At 57.2% G+C, this 17,875-nt stretch overlaps 1 long non-coding RNA gene across 1 annotated transcript; it reads right to left on the reverse strand.

The window, feature by feature from the left end:
- Positions 1-10,879: 10,879 nt before the first annotated feature.
- LOC139829649 (uncharacterized) lies at positions 10,880-15,394 on the reverse strand. Its single transcript, XR_011742203.1, has 2 exons — positions 13,827-15,394; positions 10,880-12,582 (listed from the first exon to the last, which is right to left on the reverse strand). It is a non-coding gene; the product is annotated as an uncharacterized lncRNA (long non-coding RNA).
- Between the last annotated feature and the right edge of the window lie 2,481 nt (positions 15,395-17,875).

Consider the following 17,875-nt stretch of genomic DNA (forward strand, 5'->3'; position numbering starts at 1 on the left):
TCGTTTGTCACTAGGGTCCATTGTGGCACCATGGGGATTCCCTTTGTCCCCAGGACCCATTGTGACATCCTGGGGACCCCCTTTGTCCCCAGGGCCCATTTTGGCACCACAGGGACGCCCTTTGTCACTGGGGCCCATTGTGACATCCCAGGACACCCCTTGTCTCCAGGGCCCTTTGTGACATTCAGGGGACCCCTCTTTGTCCCCAGGGCCCGTTGTTGCATCCTGGGGTCCCCCCTTGTCCCCAGGGCCCATTTTGACATTCACGAGAGCCCTCTTTGTCCCCAGGGCCTGTTGTGACATCCTGGGGACCCCCTTTGTCACTGGGGCCCATTGTGACATCCCAGGACCCCCCTTTGTCTGCAGGTCCCAATGTGACATTCAGGGGACCCCACTTTGTCCCCAGGGCCCCCTGTGACGTCCTAGGACCTCCCTTTGTCCCCAGGGCCCATTGTGACACCGTGGGGACCCCCTGTTTTCCCCAGGGCCCATTGTGACATCTGGTGGACCCCCTTGTCCCCAGGGCCCATCGTGGAACCGTGGGGACCCTCCTTGTCACTAGGGCCCATTGTGACACCATGGGGACCACCCCTTTCTCCCCAGTGCCCATTGTGACATCCTGGGGACCCCACTTGTCCCCAGAGCCCATTATCACATCCTTGGGACCCCTGTGTCCCCAGGGCCCATTGTGACGTCCCAGGACCCCCCATTGTCCCCAGGGTGCATTGTGACACCGTGGGGACCCCCTTTGTCCCCAGAGCCCATTGTGACATCCTGGGGAGCCCCCTTTGTCCCCAGGGCCCATTGTGACATTTCTGGACCCCCCACTGTCTCCAGGGCCCATTGTGAACATCCTGGGGACCCCTCTTTGTCCCCAGGGCCCATTGTGACATCCTGGGCTGCCCCGTATGTCACCAGGGCCCATTTTGACACCGTGGGGACCCCCTGTTGTCCTCACGGCCCATTGTGACATCCCAGGACCCCCAATTGTCCCCAGGGCCCATTGTGACACCATGGGGAACCCTCTTGTCACTGGGGACGCATTGTGACACAATGGGGACCCCACCTTTGTCTCAAGTGCCCATTGTGACATCCTGGGGACCCCTCTTTGTCCCCAGGGCCCATTGTGACGTCCCAGGACCCCGTTTGTCCCCAGGGCCCATTGTGACATCCCAGGGCCCCACTTTGTCCCCAGGGCCCATTGTTACAGGGTGGGACCCCCCTTGTCCCCAGGGCCCATTGTGACACCATGGGGAACCCTCTTGTCACTGGGGACGCATTGTGACACAATGGGGACCCCACCTTTGTCTCAAGTGCCCATTGTGACATTCTGGGGACCCCCTTTATCCCCAGGACCCATTGTGACGTCCCAGGACCCCGTTTGTCCCCAGGGCCCATTGTGACATCCCAGGGCCCCACTTTGTCCCCAGGGCCCATTGTTACAGGGTGGGACCCCCCTTGTCCCCAGGGCCCATTGTGACATCCTGGTGACTCCCTTTGTCCCCAGGGCCCATTGTGGCACCATGGGGACCCTCTTTGTCACTGGGGCCCATTGTGACATCCCAGGACCCCACTTTGCCTTAGAAGGTCACTGATCGGACTACTGGTACATCCTGACTCTGCTTTCTCAATAAACATTGAAGAACACCTGGGGTTTGTTTGCTCCAAGGGAAAACTTCCCTCCCACGGTTCCTGGTTCCCGGTCCTGTTTCCCGGTCCGGTTTGGCTTCGCTATCAGAACAGCTGCTGCCTCCACAGCCGCGCTCAAAGTCCCCGTTGTGACACCGGGATGGCGGGAGAAGGGGGGTGGCGGGGGCGGCAGCGGCGGCGATTGGGGGGGGGCAGTCGGGGCTGGGCGGACAAGCGGCGGCTGCTGCGGCTCCTCAGGCAGCGACAGCAGCAGCGATCGGGGGGACGTGGGGGGGCGGACAAGCGGCGGCTGCTGCGGCTCCTCAGGCAGCGACAGCAGCAGCGATCGGGGGGACGTGGGGGGCGGACAAGCGGCGGCTGCTGCGGCTCCTCAGGCAGCGACAGCAGCAGCGATCGGGGGGACGTGGGGGTCGGACAAGCGGCGGCTGCTGCGGCTCCTCAGGCAGCGACAGCAGCAGCGATCGGGGGGACGTGGGGGGCGGACAAGCGGCGGCTGCTGCGGCTCCTCGGGCGGACAAGCGGCGGCTGCTGCGGCTCCTCAGGCAGCGACAGCAGCAGCGATCGGGGGGACGTGGGGGGCGGACAAGCGGCGGCTGCTGCGGCTCCTCAGGCAGCGACAGCAGCAGCGATCGGGGGGACGTGGGGGGGCGGACAAGCGGCGGCTGCTGCGGCTCCTCAGGCAGCGACAGCAGCAGCGATCGGGGGGACGTGGGGGGGCGGACAAGCGGCGGCTGCTGCGGCTCCTCAGGCAGCGACAGCAGCAGCGATCGGGGGGACGTGGGGGGCGGACAAGCGGCGGCTGCTGCGGCTCCTCAGGCAGCGACAGCAGCAGCGATCGGGGGGACGTGGGGGGCGGACAAGAGGCGGCTGCTGCGGCTCCTCAGGCAGCGACAGCAGCAGCGATCGGGGGGACGTGGGGGGCGGACAAGCGGCGGCTGCTGCGGCTCCTCAGGCAGCGACAGCAGCAGCGATCGGGGGGACGTGGGGGGCGGACAAGCGGCGGCTCCTCCGGCCGCGGCCAGGACGTGGCTTCGCCGGCACCGGGGCCCGAGACCGCGCGCTGTGGGGCTGCGGGGCGGGTGTGGGGCCGGGGGTCTCCGGGGGTCCCGCAGCGGCCGCTGTGGGGCGGGATGGGGCGGCTGTGGAATTACCTGTGGGGCACTCATGGGGCTGCTGTAGGGGTCTTAAGAGGCATGTCTGGAGCACTTATGGGGCGACTATGGGGCAGGTGCTGGGCTGCTACAGCGGGACCTGTGGGGCACCCAGGTATGTGCACCCAGCACCGCGTGCACGCACACGCAGCTACACACTGATGTGTAAGCAAACACGTGGCCACACACACGCACACTTCCACAAGCGTGCCCAGTCCCATCTATTGACAGAAAGGCGTACGTGAAATGTACTGACATGCTTGAGGGTAAACACGTGCGTGGATGTTTGGCACACTGCACACACGCACACGTCTGAACGATAATGCTCCAGCTTTAGCATAAATGGAGCTGACATCAAGGCACTCACATGTGGACAGACCAACGTTTATAGGCACTAAGGCTTTCGCGCACAGGTTCGTCCAAGAACAGGCACATACCTGCAGGCACCTCCGAACGTGTGTTCTGTGCATTCTCTTAAGGGACGCTAGATGGCAGCAAAGACCATGAAATTATTAACCTCAGTCTAACCCTAGGTTTATGACATTTTTTCTCACTATAGATGCGTTTGATGCTAAAAATTCCCCCAAATTGTAATGAATATGCGATAATTGTGTGAATACAAGCATCGCAAGAGCATCCAGTTTTTGGAGCACTTATGGAACATGATAAAGCCAGGCAGAGCCTGACAAAGCGCGACAGAGCCCAACAGGGCTTGACAGAGCCTGATAGAACTCAACAGGGGCCGACAAATCCCGACAGCGCCTGACAGCGAACAGTGGAGTCTGGCAGGGCCTGGCAGAGGCTGTCACAGCACGACAGAGCCAGAGGAGCCTGACAGAGCCCAGCAAACCCGACAGGAATAGACAAGGCCTGGGTGCACAGACCTGGGTGCGTGTGGAAAGGTTTCTGCCTGTTTTCCAGTGAGGAATGGTGTGTGTGCACGTGGACAAACAGAAGGCGAAGCAGCTCGGTTCCAACACTGAAGAAGGCTGTACAGTCACGTAGACACGGGGGCTGCTCCGCTCCTGCTCTCCTGCTCTCTTGCAGGACACAGAGGCCTCAGAGCCCTGTTCAGTTCAGTTCAGTTCCATACAATGTTCACTGACTGCAAGAAAATCCCTCAAATCCCCCACAATGTGGGGCTCAAAAGGGAGTCCCCCTGAAAAGAGGGGGTCACAGTCCAAAAATGCCTGAAAATTCCTGGGGGAGGATAAAACTTATTAAACCCTGTAAATATGAGCGTGACAATTTCAAACAGAGAGACGTCTGTCGTTTGTATTTATATATTGCAGAATGGTATTCATGTAGGTATAAAATGATTTTAAAATAAAACCCCTTTTCTACTCTGTTATATAAAGGATTTTAGAATGTAAAAAATTTCTGTTGATGGTTTTAAGAATACAAACATCTTATCTATTTGTAGATTAAAAAGTGAAGGACTTGAAAAAGAAAAAAATATCTAGATAGGAACTTAAAATAGAAAAAAGTGTGAGTAGGCAGAGCTCTGTATAATTACTACGTGTTACATAGTCTAAATAGGTAATAAATATCATCTATATATATCCACTCACACCCGTATACATACCTTTAATTTATTAATAAATGTAAATCGATATCCCAGTCTAAATATATATAATTGTAAATATGTCAAAATCTGTACATTTGAAAAGATACCTGAGTGTTAAAATGGAAGTTTAAATGTATTTAAGTGTAAATAGACACTGGATCAGAGCGCAGCGCGGGACAAACGGGGACGGGTGATGATAGGTGGAGAGAATGGAAATTGACGTGCTTAGCTGGCCAATCAGATTGCGGAGAGGGAAGAGAAGGGGCGGGCCGCGGGGGAAGGGTTGTCTCGAGGGCTTCCCAATGCGCATGCGCAGAAGTGGGCGCTGCGAGGTGCACGGGGCGCTCTCGGCGGCCCCGTGCGCGCACCGTTGGAGCCCGGAGCGGACTCGCTGCGCCGCTGTTTCTGCGAGGCCCCGGGGAGTGCCCGGCCCGGCCCCGCCCGGCCCGCTCCGCTCCGTCTCAGAGCCGCCTGGAGAGCCGGGTCGGGCAGCCCCTTCTCGGCTCCACCTCTTCCCGAGCTAAGCCACGCCCCCTTGGGGCCGTGCCATGTTGACCGCACCCTCTCCCTACCCCAAGAGGCTCCTCCCATGGGGGCGTGCCCCAGAGAATGCCCACCCCCAGACCACCTCCCATGGGGCGTGACACAGAGGCTCCGCCCCCCCGAGGGGCTCCCCGTGGGCGTGCCCTCTCAGTACCCGCCCCTCGGCACTGACCCCACCCCATGTAGGCGGGGCCACACCCAGCTGCCCCCTCCCATCTGTGACCCATAACCAACCCCATAGCAGCCCTATGGCTGCCCCACAGGTCCCGCTGTAGCAGCCCAGCACCTGCCCCATAGTCGCCCCACAAGTGCTCCAGACATGCCTCTTAAGAGCCCTACAGCAGCCCCATGAGTGCCCCACAGGTAATTCCACAGCCGCCCCATCCCGCCCCACAGCGGCCGCTGCGGGACCCCCGGAGACCCCCGGCCCCACACCCGCCCCGCAGCCCCGCAGCGCGCGGTCTCGGGCCCCGGTGCCGGCGAAGCCACGTCCTGGCCGCGGCCGGAGGAGCCGCCGCTTGTCCGCCCCCCCACGTCCCCCCGATCGCTGCTGCTGTCGCTGCCTGAGGAGCCGCAGCAGCCGCCGCTTGTCCGCCCCCCACGTCCCCCCGATCGCTGCTGCTGTCGCTGCCTGAGGAGCCGCAGCAGCCGCCGCTTTTCCGCCCCCCACGTCCCCCCGATCGCTGCTGCTGTCGCTGCCTGAGGAGCCGCAGCAGCCGCCGCTTGTCCGCCCCCCACGTCCCCCCGATCGCTGCTGCTGTCGCTGCCTGAGGAGCCGCAGCAGCCGCCGCTTGTCCGCCCCCCACGTCCCCCCGATCGCTGCTGCTGTCGCTGCCTGAGGAGCCGCAGCAGCCGCCGCTTGTCCGCCCCCCACGTCCCCCCGATCGCTGCTGCTGTCGCTGCCTGAGGAGCCGCAGCAGCCGCCGCTTGTCCGCCCAGCCCCGACTGCCCCCCCCCAATCGCCGCCGCTGCCGCCCCCGCCACCCCCCTTCTCCCGCCATCCCGGTGTCACAACAGGGACTTTGAGCGCGGCTGTGGAGGCAGCAGCTGTTCTGATAGCGAAGCCAAACCGGACCGGGAAACAGGACCGGGAACCAGGAACCGTGGCAGGGAAGTTTTCCCTTGGAGCAAACAAACCCCAGGTGTTCTTCAATGTTTATTGAGAAAGCAGAGTCAGGATGTACCAGTAGTCCGATCAGTGACCTTCTAAGACAAAGTGGGGTCCTGGGATGTCACAATGGGCCCCAGTGACAAAGAGGGTCCCCATGGTGCCACAATGGGCCCTGGGGACAAAGGGAGGCACCAGGATGTCACAATGGGCCCTGGGGACAAGGGGGGTCCCACCCTGTAACAATGGGCCCTGGGGACAAAGTGGGGCCCTGGGATGTCACAATGGGCCCTGGGGACAAGGGCAGGTCCCCATGGTGTCACAATGGGTCCGCAGTGACGAGGAGGGTCCCCATGGTGTCACAATTGGCCCTGGGGACAACGGGGGTCCCGATGGTGTCACAATGGGCCCTTGGGAAAAAGGCTGTCCCCTGAATGTCACAATGGGCCCTGGGGACAATGGGGGTCTCAAGGATGTCACAATGGGCTCTGGGGACAATGGGGGGTCCGGGGATGTCACAATGGGCCCTGGGGACAAAGAGGGGTCCTGGGACGTCACAATGGGCCCTGGTGACAAAGGGGGGTCCTGGGATGTCACAATGGGCCCTGGGGACAAAGGGGGCTCACCAGGATGTCACAATGGGCTCTGGGGACAAAGGGGTCCCCAGGATGTCACAATGGGCACTGGGGAGAAAGGGGTGGTCCCCATGGTGTCACAATGGGTCCCCAGTGACAAGGGGAGTCCCCAGGATGTCACAATGGGCCCCGGGGATAAAAGGGGTACCCAGGATGCCACAATGAGCCCTGGGGACAACTGGGCGGTCCCCAGGATGTCACAATGGGCCCTGGAAACAATTGGGGTGTCCTGAGATGTCACAATGGGCCCTGGGGACAAAGGGGGATCCTGGGACATCACAATGGCCCCTGGGGACAAAGGGAGTCCCCACCCGGTCACAATGGGCCCTGGGGACAAAGGGGGTGCCCAGGATTTCACAATAGGCACTAAGGACAAGGGGGTCCCCAGGATGTCACAATGGGCCCTGGGGATGACGGGGGGTCCTGGGACGTCACAATGGGCCCTGGGGACAATGGGGGGTCTTGGGATGTCACAATGAGCCCTGGGCACAACTGGGAGGTCCCTAAATGTCACAATGGGCCCTGGGGACAAAGGGGGTCCCCACGGTGTCACAATGGGCCCAGGGGACAGAGGGGAGTCCCCAGGATGTCACAACGGGCTCTGGGGACCAGGGGCGTCCCGAGGATGTCACAATGGGCCCTGGGGACAAAGTGGGGTCCTGGGAGGTCACAATGGGCCCTGGGCACAAAGGGGGTTTCCAGGATGTCACAATGGGCTCTGGGGACAACAGGGGTCCCGACGGTGTCACAATGGGCCCTTGGGACAAAGGCTGTCCCCTGAATGTCACAATGGGCCCTGGGGACAATGGGGGTCCCCAGGATGTCACAATGGGCCCTGGGGACAAAGGGGGGTCCTGGGACGTCACAATGGGCCCTGCGGATCAAGGATGGTGCCCTGGATATCACAATGGGCTCTGGGGACAATGGGGGGTCCTGGAATGTCACAATGGTCCCTAGGGACAAAGGGGGGTCCCTTGGATGTCACAATGGGGCTGGGGACAAAGGGGGTCCCCACGGTGTCACAATGGGCCCTGGGGACAAGGGGGTCCTCAGGATGTCACATTGGGCCGTGGGGACAAAGAGGGGTCCCCAGGATTTCACAATGGACCCTGGGGACAAAGGGGGGTCCTGGGACGTCACAATGGGCCCTGGGGACAAAGGGTTCCCCAGGATGTCACAATGGGCTCTGGGGACAAAGGAGGTCCCCAGGATGACACAATGGGCCCTGGGGATGACGGGGGGTCCTGGGACGTCACAATGGGCCCTGGGGACAATGGGACGTCCTGATATGTTACAATGAACCCTGGGCACAATTGGGGGGTCCTTAGATACCACAATGGGCCCTGTGGACAAAGGGGGTCCCCACGGTGTCACAATGGGCTCTGGGGACAAACGGGAGTCCCCAGTATGTCACAATGGGCCCTGGGGACAACGGGGGTCCCGACGGTGTCACAATGGGCCCTAGGGACAAAGGCTGTCCCCTGAATGTCACAATGGGCCCTGTGGACAATGGGGGTCCCCAGGATGTCACAATGGGCTCTGGGGACAATGGGGGATCCGGGGACGTCACAATGGGCCCTGGGGACAAAGGGGGTCCCCAGGACGTCACAATGGGCCCCAGTGACAAAGGGGGTCCCAATGGTGCCACAATGGGTCCTGGGGAAAAAGGGGGTCCCCAGGATGTCACAATGGGCTCTGGGGACAAGGGGGGGTCCCCAGGATGTCACAATTGGCTCTGGGGACAAGGGGGGGTCCCCATAGTGTTACAATGGGTCCCCAGTGACAAGGGTGGTCCCCACGATGTCACAATGGGCCCTGGGGACAATGGGGTCCTGGGACTTCACTATGGGCCCTGGGGACAAGGGGGTCCCCAGGATGTCACAATGGGCCCTTAGGACAAGGGGGGTCCCCAAGGTGTCACAATGGGCCCTGGGGACAATGGGGAGTCCTGGGACATCACAACAGGCCTGGGGACAAGGGGGATCTCCACCCTGTCACAATGGGCCCTGGGGACAAAGGGGGGTCCTGGGATGTCACAATTGGCCCTGGGGACAAAGGGGGTCCCCATGGTGCCACAATGGGCCCTGGGGACAAAGGGGAGTCCCCAGGATGTCACAATGGGCCCTGAGGACAAGGGGAGGTCCCCATGGTGTCACAATGGGTCCTCAGTGAGAAGGGGGTCCCCCATGGTGTCACAATGGGCCCTGGGGACAAGGGGGATCCCCAGGGTGTCACAATGGACCCTGGGGAGAAGGGTTTAGGGGGTTGTGTTAGGGGGTTGGAGGATTAGGTGGTGCAGGATTTGGGGGTGCAAGGATTTTGCGGGGCCTGATTTGTGGCTGCAGAGTCTGGGGTTGCAGGTTCCAGGGGTGCAGGATTTGGGGGTTCAGGGTTTAGGGCAGTAGGATATTTGGGTGCAGGAGTTTGGGGTGCCGGGTTTGGGGGCCAGGATTTGGGGTTGCAGGATTTAGGGGTGCAGTGGTTTGGAGTGCAGTGTTTTGGGGTGCAGGGTTTGGGGAAGGAGGATATGGAGGTGCAGGGTATAGGAGAGCAGGATCTTGGGGTGCAGGGGTTTGGGGTGGGGGGCTTGGTAGGGCAGGATTTGGGGGTGGAAAGTTTAAGCGGTAGGGCTGGGGGTGCAGGATTTGGGGGTGAAGGGGTTGTGGGGTGCAGGGTTGTGGGGTGCAGGGTTTGGGAGATCGGGACGTGGGGCTGGAGGATTTGGGGGTGCAGGGTTTGGAGCAGCAGGATCTGAGGGTGCAGAGTTGGGGGGTGCAAGATTGGGGGTAGCAGGGTTTTGGGGAGCAGGGTTTCGGGGTCAGGCTTTAGGGGGACAGGGTTTGGGGGGCAGGGTTGGGAGGGATGATTTTGGGGAGCAGGGTTTAGGTCAGCAGGATCTTGGGGTGAAGGGGTTTGGTGTGAAGGGTTGGGTAGGACAGGATTTGGGGTGCAGGTTTTTAGGGTGCAACTTGTGGGGGTCAGGATTTGGGGTACAGGGTTTGGGGGTGCAGGGTTTAGTGGTGCAGGGTTTGGGGGTGCAGGTCTTGGGGAGGCAGAATTAGGGTGCAAGACTTGAGGGTGCAGGGTTTGGGGGTTTGGGACATGGGGCTGGAGGATTTGGGGGTGCAGGATTTGGGGTGCAGTGTGTGGGGGTGTGTCCTGGTTTTGTTAAAAACAAGTTTCTCTTTTAGTGAATTTTGCCTGTCAGCCAAAGCCTTCATGTCAGCTGCATTTTCCTGGAGAACCAGACACATGTTTTGGCAAACCCAGCAATGGAATGGAAACTTATTGACAAGCACAGATGGACATCTCGCGAGAGGGGCAACGAGAAACTGGTGACCGAGAGACTGACCAACTGTGTATAACATTCCGTTCACGTGAATACTTCATATAAAAGCGGGAGATCACGAGGATCTCGTCCCCTTTGCCTTTTCCCTTTTTTCCTCATGGCCGACATCAGGAGAGGACCTTGCTGGTCGTCCCTGCGAACGGAGGCCAGTGAGAGACTGAATCCAGCTCCGGTTGGCTGCAGAGTCTGATCCAGGACTTTGGGTGCTGGCTCTGCAGTTGCTCAGACTTACAAGATGGGTTTTGTATATTTGTATTATTTTCTCTGTTCTCATCAGTAGCATCAGTAAAACATCTTGAACTTTTCCAGCTCTCTCCCCTCTGTGCTTCTTCCCCTCCCGATCGCCTGTGCTGAGTGGGAAGGGGGGAGAGGGAGGGGCAAAAGGGGGAAGTGGGGGGCAGAGGAGGTTGACAACACATCTGCCAGGGTTTGATTGTCACCCCGCAATCCTAACCCTCGACACTCTGTCTACAACTACCTAATAGGGAGTTATAGAGAAGACTGAGCCAATTTTTTTTGGAGGTGTATAGCAAAAGGACAAGAGGTAACAAACTGCAGGAAGGGAAATTCCAACTGAAATAAAAATATATCAGCTTCACCGTGGAGTGGGTTTAGTGGTGTGACAAGGGTCGGAGAGGTTATGGGAACTCCAGTCATGGAAACATTCAAAACTTGGCTGATCAGCCTGACCTGACTTTGAAGCTAGCACTGCACAAGAAGGGTTTGGACAAGAGAGTGTGAGCTAAATTATGAGTTTATGAAGATTGAATGAAAGTAACACATGGAAATGCATTCCCGGAGTCCAGAGCTTCTTTCACACTCAATTTCAGGAAGAAAATTGTGTTCCCGTAGGGACAAACAGGATATCAGGAGATCTCAAAAACTCAAGAATATTTAATGTGAAGGAATAATCAAGAATGAATCCAAAAGGTAAGGAAGGATTTCAAGAAAAATTGGACCACTATTTCAATAAACATTATGAAGCCCAGGAGCCAGACTCCCCCACTCCTGAAGCCACGTGATAAACAAAACAACACCTGAGCTCAGTCGCTGCTCCTGCCCCAGCATCCAGACCTGGCAGGACATTTCCTAATATCCCACAACCTGAGCACCTTTCAAGCAGGTTACAGTTAAAATTAAAGCTTCCCATGGAAATGCTGCTTTTCTCTCTCTGCCTTTCAAAGCACAGATTAACTAGAAGTCAGGAGTTAACACGACCCACATCTAACATCAAAAGCTGCTGATGTTTAGCTGAGCATAAGTGACAGGTCTGATTCTTTCTTGGCACAAAAGAGTTATTAACTTTTTCAAGGCCCTGTTTTTGCATTTCCCACTACGTCATTACTTCAGTTCTTGTGTGATGGACCAGACCACAAGGCACCAAACTTTCAGTACGTACTTAGGAGAACAGGTGTTAAGAAGGACAGCAACAAGTTACAAACCGGGGTTCTACAAGAGTTTATGGTGTTCCAAACCTCTCGATTCGGCTGCTGAGAACCTTCTCAAATTTTACTAATCAGCCTTAAACTCTGAAAGGCTCTTTGAGCAGTAATATCTACTGCTTCAAAGTATGAGATTTCAGGGGAAAAAAAAGTCTCTCCGTTGTTGGAAGAAAATATTTCTAAATCTGAACAACTTCCCCTTGGTACAGAACTGGCTCTGGTGGAAATTCAGTTTTAGCAATTAAGTCAAAGCTGGGTTTGATTCAATTATCACCTTTTTAAATGCCACCCTTCATGCACATACTGAGCATCTGACCATCAAGAAGCTAAGAGGACATGCCAGTACAGGCCAACAAGCTAAGCTGGATCTAACTTCAGGGCCAGTAACCCACTAACTATCCACCACCTGCTTCAGTACAATAAAATAATTTGCCTGTGTGGTGGAACAGTGCCATTAATCCCCACATTTACACGTGTGGAACTGAGGCTCCCAAAGATGAGCGCAGCTCCATCGCACTCACCATCAGTCATTTAAGTGCTGAAGTCGGAAGCCCAAAGCTCCCTTCAGCTGGTCCCTTCTACAGCCAGAGGGCGTTTCAACCCACCCCAAACCTGCACATCCATCTGGAACTACTCATCCCTCCCCGCTGACCACAAGAGGCTGGAAAGTAACTAAGCTTCTCAAAGCCATGGGCAATGGTTCTGGAATCCATCCAAAACTAACAAGGAATTAAGGAATGGCCTAAGGTCACCCACTTTACTCAGGGCACACACGTGCTGTGTCATTTTTAGGTAGGAGACTGCATTCTGCCCACCAGAGCTAGAGGAACACAGCTCCGCAGCCTCTTGTAGCATCGGGACAAGCTTCAAGTCCCACAGGACAGCAACTGCACTTACTTGGAAGATATTGGAGAAGTCTCTCAAGTTGAAAATGTAGTGGAACTTGATGGCTGTTGGAAGGAATGTAGCGGCTACTTTCTGGTGCAGTCCCAGGGCAAGGGCAATCAGCTGCTGAGCTGATTTTTGCACAGCCCCCGAGAAATTTCCACTTGTCAGGTGCTGCGTTAAAATGGTGCTATAGATCCTGGACAGGGCATCCTGCCCAGGGATGGACAGCGCGAAGACACAGAAGTGACGCTGAGGGAGAGAAAGGAAGGCATGGAAAGGTCAGAGAGGTAGAAAAAGCACCTTTCAAGCAAAATGCCCTTGGGGATTTGCTGCGATAATCTCATCTAGGCTCCCTTTCCCATGAAATGCTGGACCAGATGATCTTTTGAGGTCCCTTCCAACCTGGGTTGTTCTATGATTCTCTGATTTGCAGTCCACCTGAACAAGGTTATTTCCCTCTCCCAGTTTGCCAGCAGAGCTCAGGTGGGAAGTGACATCACTCTGCTCACTAAACCAGGGATTTTCAACTGCATCTCACCAATGCTACACTGGAAGTGCAGTCCATTGAAGAGCCAAAGGGCTCTGAAGGTCCCACCGACCTCTGACAAAGCCCAGTCACTGTCTCTATTAAGAGCAGCCCCTGGAAGGTGCCATCTCCCAGAGGACCTCTTTACTAATTTGGAACTTGCAAAGTTGCCCATGGGACACTTCATTTTAACTCCACACCTTGCTGAAGAGGAGCCAGGGTCCAAGCTGACTCTGGTCATTAGGTTTCTCCATGATGAAATGAATTTTGCTCACTGCTACCCAGTCCCTCCATCGGTTGGCAGCTCCCAAAAATCAAAGTCTAATGTTTAAGATCTCTTCCCAAATCTTCTGTTATCAGCAGCGTTTGAACTGCTTTTTGTTTGGCTTGGGGTTTTTTTGTTCGGTTAGGTTTTTGGGGGGATTTGGTTGGTTGGTTGGTTTTGGTGTTCTTTGTTTTGTTGGTTTTGTTTGGTTGCTTGGTTTGGGGTTTGTTGGGGTTTTTGTTGTTGTTGTGTTTTGGTGTGGCTTGGGTTTTTTTTTAGTTTTGTCTGTTTTCTTCGTTTGGGTTTCTCCCCCACACCTCTTTTTACTGACAGCTGCATCAGACAATTCTGGAAAGCAGGCGGCGTTAATGCACCATGCTTCAGAGCTAAATACGAGCTAAATGAAGGCAAAATCTGCCTGTATGGACCAGAAGGTTGTCCTGAAAGTAGGTGTTAAGCTGGCTGGCAACTTTTGACTTCCTCCTCTGACGGAGCTGCAGAATGCGAGGAAAAACAAACCAGGGAATAAGGGACCCAGTTCGGTGCTTCACTATTAGGAATCACAGTCACTCGACAGATTCGTGCCATTTGTACTGATAAAACAACAGCAGGATCTGCCAGTGGTTGTCCTCTAACCTCACGTTTAAATGATCCACCCCAAAATAAACCCAGCGATGCACCTGCCGTTGTGCAGGGCTTTACCTGCAGCCGAGGGTTGATGGTGAAGCTCCCCGCCGTCGGGTTCATGCACGACACATACTGCACGTTCGTGATCTGCTTCAGCGACAGCTTGGTCCGGTCGTACCTTCGGGCAAAACACAAGCAGCAGCACAGTGACCACGGCCACTGCCTCTCTCAGTACGTGTCCCTGGGCTGCCAGAGGCCGCTTGTCTTCAGGGGGTCAAATTCTGCGTCTTGCCAAGATGAGGCCCAGGCCCAGGTTGCCGGCCTATCTGTACACGGCCTGGCACACGCGAGTCCTGCTCCTGGTGGAAATCCTTCAGCTTCAACAACCTGTAGCTAATATTTCTATCAGTAATAAGCACTGAGCAAAGCCCCTGGGCCATACTCTTCACTTGCATGGAAATGGCAGAAAACAGCAGGAGTGTCTCTGGTTTGATCCCAACCCGGGACAGGGTGTGAGAGACTACAAGGGTGACTCTCAAACACTGTGGCAAACCCAGCCCTGCAACACCCAGTCATGGGAGACGGGCCATCGTGAGCAGGTGAATGGTGATTTACATGTCAAGGCCGAGGTGACAGCCACAGACAAAGGCTGGGTGACACAGGCAGTGCTGTGTTGAAGGACACGCAGCCTGTGCGCTGACAGGCCCGACACGGTGTCAAGGCCCAGGCTGAGAGACCCTCCGGGCCTCCCCCATCTTCCACAATCACCCCCAGTGACGCCTGCACAAAAGCCCAGGTGATCCCGAGGGCTATAAACCCTATAAAACCTGTGCCAGCACGGGCAGGGTGCCACCCTGGGGACCCTTCCACCCACCGGGCTGACCACGGGAACCGAACCACACACCACAGGGTGCTGAACCCTGACTACAGACCCAAGCATTCCTGCATAGGAACTGGACCTGAGACTACAAACCCCTCAAACACACCACGGAGCCCTAAGGGTGGTGAGACCTTTCCTTTCCCTTTCCTTTTCCTTCCCTTCCCATTTCCTTCCCCCTTCCTTTCCCCTTCTTTTCTTCCTCTCTCTTTCCTTCCTATATTCCTATTTCTTTGCCTTCCTTTTTGTGAGTAATACAGTAACATAAGGTTTAGAGCCCCACTTGTGCCACAAAACTCTTTCATGCGAATCTTTTCGCTGCTAAACTGTTTATCGATTGAGCTTAAGTAACATAAATCCTTCTGCCACTGAGTCATTTGCCAATTGGACCAAGCTACAAAAAATAAAGGTCTTTTGTTTGTGGACCTTCAGGATTGTATGTACTTTTTTCCAACCCAGGGGACTGACAAATCTCAGTCACACTTCCCCCAACCATAGCGCCAGGTGGGACATGACAAGGGTCAGCAGGCTGCTGCTGCCGGGGGAGGACAGGGAGTCCTGGGCTCCCTGGTTTAAGAAGGACAAGGAATTACTGGAGAGAGTCCAGCGGTGGCTACAAAGATGCTAAGGGATCTGGAGCACCTTTCTTGTGACAAGAAACTGAGAGAGCTGGGGCTGTTGAGCTGGAGAAGAGAAGCTGAGAGGGATCTGATCAATGGGATCAATATCTCAGGGTGGCTGTCAGAGGATGGAGCAGACTCTGTTCAGTGGTGCCCAGCACCAGGGTGAGGGGCAGCGGGCACAGACTGAAACACAGGAGGCTCCATCTGAACACAAGCAGAAACTTGTTTGCTGGGAGGTGCCAGAGCCTGGCCCAGGCTGCCCAGAGCGGGTGTGGAGGAATTGAAAACCATTCCAGTGGTTAAAATTCAGACAGTCAAGAAAACACACCTTCAATGAAAATAAAGAAATAATGGGAAGGGTTATTAGAATGGAGTCGTGAGACAGGTAAACTGAGCCTTGGCAGCTAGGAAGTGTCAGGTAGTCTGTAAACCCTGCCGTACCCAACCAACGGGGAACTGGGGAGGGAATTTGCAGTTGGGATTAGGGGTGGATATAAGCAGTGGCTTTTTGCCCTGTTTTGTGTGCCTACCTTTAGGTGGAACACCCGACCTTGCAAAATCGTTAATAAAATATGCTTTGCTGAGAGATCCTACCTGAGCCTATTATATTGGTGAGATGATAACTTCCTGCATGCAATACAGTGCCCAGTGGGCACTGCTGAGCACATGGGCAGAAGGCCTCGATGTGTCTGGGAGGGGACCCATGGCATGCTGCATCCGCCCGCACCTCGCTGCATCCCCTGTACGTTGCTGCATCCGCCCGCACCTCGCTGCATCCCCTGTACGTTGCTGCATCCGCCCGCACCTCGCTGCATCCCCTGTACGTTGCTGCATCCCCCCGCACCTCGCTGCATCCCCTGTACGTTGCTGCATCCCACCGCACCTCGCTGCATCCCCTGTACGTTGCTGCATCCGCCCGCACCTCGCTGCATCCCCTGTACGTTGCTGCATCCGCCCGCACCTCGCTGCATCCCCTGTACGTTGCTGCATCCGCCCGCACCTCGCTGCATCCCCTGTACGTTGCTGCATCCCACCGCACCTCGCTGCATCCCCTGTACGTTGCTGCATCCGCCCGCACCTCGCTGCATCCCCTGTACGTTGCTGCATCCGCCCGCACCTCGCTGCATCCCCTGTACGTTGCTGCATCCCACCGCACCTCGCTGCATCCCCTGTACGTTGCTGCATCCCACCGCACCTCGCTGCATCCCCTGTACGTTGCCGCATCCCACCGCACCTCGCTGCATCCCCTGTACGTTGCTGCATCCGCCCGCACCTCGCTGCATCCCCTGTACGTTGCTGCATCCGCCCGCACCTCGCTGCATCCCCTGTACGTTGCTGCATCCCCCCGCACCTCGCTGCATCCCCTGTACGTTGCTGCATCCGCCCGCACCTCGCTGCATCCCCTGTACGTTGCTGCATCCCCCCGCACCTCGCTGCATCCCCTGTACGTTGCTGCATCCCCCCGCACCTCGCTGCATCCCCTGTACGTTGCTGCATCCCCCCGCACCTCGCTGCATCCCCTGTACGTTGCTGCATCCGCCCGCACCTCGCTGCATCCCCTGTACGTTGCTGCATCCCCCCGCACCTCGCTGCATCCCCTGTACGTTGCTGCATCCGCCCGCACCTCGCTGCATCCCCTGTACGTTGCTGCATCCGCCCGCACCTCGCTGCATCCCCTGTACGTTGCTGCATCCGCCCGCACCTCGCTGCATCCCCTGTACGTTGCTGCATCCCACCGCACCTCGCTGCATCCCCTGTACGTTGCTGCATCCCCCCGCACCTCGCTGCATCCCCTGTACGTTGCTGCATCCCCCCGCACCTCGCTGCATCCCCTGTACGTTGCTGCATCCCCCCGCACCTCGCTGCATCCCCTGTACGTTGCTGCATCCCCCCGCACCTCGCTGCATCCCCTGTACGTTGCTGCATCCCCCCGCACCTCGCTGCATCCCCTGTACGTTGCTGCATCCGCCCGCACCTCGCTGCATCCCCTGTACGTTGCTGCATCCGCCCGCACCTCGCTGCATCCCCTGTACGTTGCTGCATCCCACCGCACCTCGCTGCATCCCCTGTACGTTGCTGCATCCGCCCGCACCTCGCTGCATCCCCTGTACGTTGCTGCATCCGCCCGCACCTCGCTGCATCCCCTGTACGTTGCTGCATCCCACCGCACCTCGCTGCATCCCCTGTACGTTGCTGCATCCGCCCGCACCTCGCTGCATCCCCTGTACGTTGCTGCATCCCCCCGCACCTCGCTGCATCCCCTGTACGTTGCTGCATCCGCCCGCACCTCGCTGCATCCCCTGTACGTTGCTGCATCCCACCGCACCTCGCTGCATCCCCCTATGCCTCACTCCATCCCCCACACCTCGTTGCATCCCTCTGCGCCTCACTGCATCCCCCTACTCCTCGCTGCAGCCCCTTGTGCCTCCAACGCTCCCTCGCAGCTCCCTCACCCTCTATCTGCCTGACTTCCCTGACACCCACAGCCCAAGATTTCTGCCTCCGCTCCACTGTCTCTGTTCCTCGGAAGCTTTTGGCAGAGCTCAGGCATGCACACAGCTGAGGAGAGTGGAAATTGCAATGCGTCCCTGCCCTGTATTCCCTGTGGAGAGATGCAAATATTC

Source organism: Patagioenas fasciata, chromosome 22, assembly GCF_037038585.1.
Source record: "Patagioenas fasciata isolate bPatFas1 chromosome 22, bPatFas1.hap1, whole genome shotgun sequence".
Taxonomy (NCBI): domain Eukaryota; kingdom Metazoa; phylum Chordata; class Aves; order Columbiformes; family Columbidae; genus Patagioenas; species Patagioenas fasciata.